This window comes from Adiantum capillus-veneris, chromosome 1, assembly GCF_014529385.1.
Source record: "Adiantum capillus-veneris isolate H3 chromosome 1, ASM1452938v2, whole genome shotgun sequence".
Lineage (NCBI taxonomy): Eukaryota > Viridiplantae > Streptophyta > Polypodiopsida > Polypodiales > Pteridaceae > Adiantum > Adiantum capillus-veneris.
The window spans coordinates 64,218,995-64,223,499 of record NC_140931.1 but is presented as its reverse complement, the minus strand read 5'-3'; the positions used below and the strand labels follow the sequence as shown (position 1 = coordinate 64,223,499).

Genomic DNA, 4,505 nt, shown 5'->3' with positions numbered 1-4,505 from the left:
GTAAACACCACGATCTCTCATAGTGTCAATAGCTTGTCACCCTATATCCTTTTGCAAAGTTTCTCTACGACTCACAATGCATGTAGATTCTTTCTAGAATACGTTGTAATGCCTAGTTTGGCTCTCATTTCCTCTTGTGTACATCATCCATCTAATAACTTTGTCTCTAAATATCTAGACCCAATTTTCAAAATTTAAGTTGTGCATGACGTGCATCTATCCCCAAGGTGTCCACTAGGAAATATGTAAGATAGCACGTGCGAACAAATTAAGGGATTTGTAATTAGGTACATTTACAGAAAAATGTACTTACATAAAGGGGTTTTTGATCGAGAAAGTGAAAATATCCATACATAAGGGCTAGTTTGTTTTACAAAAATACATACGTAAAGGGTACATATAATACATGAAAATATGCAAGTAGTTAAGGGATTTGGAATTTTTACATAGTGGACTCTGCGGGTATCAGTCATAATCGTTTGGCTTGGGAAAGGATTGAGATATATAATGCAAGAACTACTAGGAAATATTATATGTAACTTACAAAAGGTTAAAAAAACCCTCTTTTAGCGTGTCCTTAATTTTCACCAAACGATGCTTTTTAATTCATAAACATCTCCAATAATCTGTTTATAAAGTTTTCACATAAACATAGCCCCCCTTTTGAACCCCATCAAATATTAAATACAATCACACAACCAAATTGTTTTGGACGCAAATACTAATATGCTTAGCTTGATCATCATGTTAAACATGAAACAACTCCTTTGCATCTGCACAAACACATGCCATGTAAATTACAACTATGGTGACAAGAGCCATTTTACATATTACCCCAATAGCTAACTAAAAGCCACGTCCTTCCACAAAGCTTGTGACGATACACGTTGACAGAAATTGTAGTGTGGCAGCTGCCAAAAAAATCTCTAATGTAAGATCTGTCACAACATTTTTCAGCCTGTTGTTGAGCAACCTCTGGTCATGGCAACGTGAAAATTTAGGCCACGTGGGCTATGTTGATGCCCAAGAGAGCATGGCCCTCTGAGGATTCAGCTAAATTTGGATGTATAGTGGCCATTTTGTACTATGAGAGAGGCATATGTAGCACTGAAGTTTTGGACAAATTCTCACATTGTGACGTACCTCAACATCATGAGCTTCTGCGAGGGAGGCACCCCATACCTAGCTAGGTACGATTGGGGGTAGGGACCGTCGGCCAGGTGGTCCCCTGTCCCCAATTGTACCTAGCTAGGTATGTGGTGCCTCTCAACTAGAAACTCATGATCTTATGCAGTGTATGAAAAACAATGAAAAAGACTCCGTTTTCTTACATGAAAAAAAATCATAAATCTTCTTGTGAATTATAGGCACCAAAGCGCTTCAATAGATTTACACATTTGCTTCTGCAGAAAGCTGGGAATTGTTTGCCTATTTGAAAAACTTGCACAGCTACTTACTGCCACCAATAAAAGACTGCACACACTACAAAGACTTACCCAAATTTGAGGTATTTGCAGAGAGCTCTTCAATTGCAACCCTCGAATGGTTACGAAATGCCAAGCCATGATCATCTCAAGGAGCTTGTTGGTGCCATCGCAGTTCGGCAACCTGTCAAACTTTGAAGCGTCACCAAAGCCGATGATGCCTCACCTACAGGTCAGGCATAGATCCTATCGAGCACTTAGGTGGGTGCTTGCATTATAGGTGCTCCATGACTTGAGTGAGGAAGACGCGTAGGATGTAAACAATCCATCATCTCCAAGCGGACTTTGAGATGATGCATTGACATGGAATGGCGGCAAGGGAGGGAGAGGTGCCTCATTGTTAAGTATTTGAACCACTTTCCGCATTGCAGGCCTGTACGAAGGGTCTGGATGAGAACATAAAAGCCCCAATATGAGCACTGTCTGCACTTCCTCAACATTAAACAACCCCTGAAGCTTTTTGTCCACAGCTTCAAGAAGCCTCCCATTTGTGCACAGGTCCCAAACACCTTCCACAAGCAAGAAATCCTGCTGATTGCCACCCCTATGCTCGATTGGTCGACGCCCTGTCACCACTTCAAGAAGCAGAGTACCAAAGCTATAGACATCCGTGCTCGTTGTTGCCTTGCCTGTCCTAGCAAACTCTGGTGCTAGATATCCTAAAGTGCCCACAACCCTCGTTGTATGTGGGTTTTGCCCATGTTCATATAGCCTTGCAAAGCCCAAAATCACTCAATTTCGCGTTCATATCAGCATCTAGCAAGACATTGCTTGCCTTAATGTCTCTATGAAGAATCTGCTGCTCCCATCCCTCATGCAAGTATAGCATTCCTGATGCAATCCCCTCCACAATTTTCTTTCTCTGCTCCCATCTCAACACTATGGTAGACTTGCCAAAAAGCAGCTTGTCCAAGCTTCCATTAGGCATGAAGTCATACATCAACAGAAACTCACCTTTACGGCGACTCCACCCTAAAAGTTGCACGAGATTCTGGTGCCGAAGACGCCCCGTGCTTGCCATCTCAGCAATAAATTCCCTCTCTCCTTGATTGGAGTCTCTTGACAGCCGCTTCACAGCCACTTCAAGGCTGGACTTGTGCAGCACACCTCTGTAAACACGGCCAAAACCTCCGACTCCCAGAAGCTCCTTTTCATGGAAATTTCTTGTAGCAAGCACCAACTCCTTGTAGCTATATCTATGGAGGCCAAACTCAAGCTCCCAGCTTTCTACTATCTCTCTTTGGCTCCTCTTATACAAAAGCAGCCCAAGTAGAGAGCCAAGGGTAAGTATTGGCACTAATACTGCAAAGCTAACAAGTACCTTGAATCGAGTAGTTGCAAGAAAGGATGTCTTTGGAAAAACAGATGGTAATTTGGACAAATCCAAGCTCTTAGCTACTCCATTACTGTTAAAGCTCCATGAAAGTACTCTGTGTGTGCCCACAATGTTCCCGGTTGAACCTGAAAACCCAACGTAGGTATATTCTTTCAACACATTAGAGAGGTCAACGATCACAGAAAGGAGTGGAATAAATGGCTGAGGATGCTCGGTTGGAGCGATGCTTACATTCAGCTGCTGTCTCTGCCCATCATAGTCTACCCATGCTTGGATAGGCTCACCACTTGTTAGAATAATCACTGTTTTGGATGCATTTGCAGATGGGGACCAATATCCTGCCTCCGAAGAATTGAATGAAATCATGCTGTTTAGATTGATACCCACATGGTTGCCATTGATCTCTTCAAATTCAGGGTCTTTCACTGTGTCAAATTCGATGGCAAAGACATGATTGGAAGTGTTTCCGTTTTGAGAGGCATTCAACATGCCTAGGTATCGGCTTGAGGAAATTCCCCACGAGTCCAGTGTGGGAGACATTAGAAAGGCCATGCCATGGCCCCCCATAGTGCCCGGCACAGGGGTTATACAGAAAACAAAGGTTGAGCTGAAAGAGGAAACCACATTGGTCGATGCATCCTTTATGTGTATGGGATCTGGGTAGAATGCTCGACCTAATTGCTCGGCCGAAGTGTTTGTAAGCCGAACAAGCCGACCATCCACTTCAGCAATTCCACTCAAGCTGACATTTCTGCTATCAAATCCATTGAAGACAAAGCTAGTAGACTCTGTGAGGGATGCTTGTATGAGGATAGCAGAGAGAGATAGACACCAAATTGGCAGTGCAAGAAGAGAAAGCTTCATGCTTAGGGAGTTTTTCAGTGACAATGCAAGTCCAATATCTAAAAAGAGATTTAGATGGCTCATAGAAGCTCTAAACGATGGATGCCAAGGTAATTAGTGCTGATTAATGGAATGAGTATACTTTTCCTGAACCTCATTTTGATCATTGTGGTGAAGACCCATGATGAGCTGCGTGTTGGCTACAAAACTTCATATGGCTGAAGGCGATGGATTTTCTATATGGGTAATGAGGTGGGCGCGCAACTGAGGCGGTGACGACAACTCTTGTGCAGGTGATGCCTCCGAGCAACATGAATTGGATGCGAGCCTGTGTGAAGCAATATGATTCCTTCCAAGAAGTGTACAAGTTTTGTTGTGATGTTAAGAACACACACACACACACACACATACAGGATTTCTTGTGCTCTTGAAACGGTGCTCCTAAGAGCAGAGTAGTAAACAAACTCTCTCTCTCTCTCTCTCTCTCTCTCTCTCTCTCTCTCTCTCTCGCGTGGGCTAAACATAGTCGGATTGCGGTAAATTTTAGGACCGCAAGACAACCACAAGAAGATTTAGAAAATTTCTCATGCAATAAAACGGAGTGTTTTTCAATGTTTTTCATACAATGCATAACATCATGAACTTCTGCTCGAGAGGCGCCACCTACCTAGCTAGGTATCATGTATGATTGGGGGCTGGCCACGGGGCCCGCCGCAGGGCCGGTGGTCCCTTGCCCCCAATCGTACCTAGCTAGGTATGCAGTGCCTCCCTCACAAAAGTTCATGATGATGAGGTAAGCCACAATGCGGGGATTATTGTGAGAATTTGTCCAATGAATTAAC

At 43.4% G+C, this 4,505-nt stretch overlaps 1 pseudogene; it reads right to left on the bottom strand.

Moving 5' to 3' along the window:
* Positions 1 to 1,339: 1,339 nt before the first annotated feature.
* On the bottom strand, positions 1,340 to 4,261 carry LOC147464910 (L-type lectin-domain containing receptor kinase IV.2 pseudogene; annotated as a pseudogene).
* Positions 4,262 to 4,505: the final 244 nt, after the last annotated feature.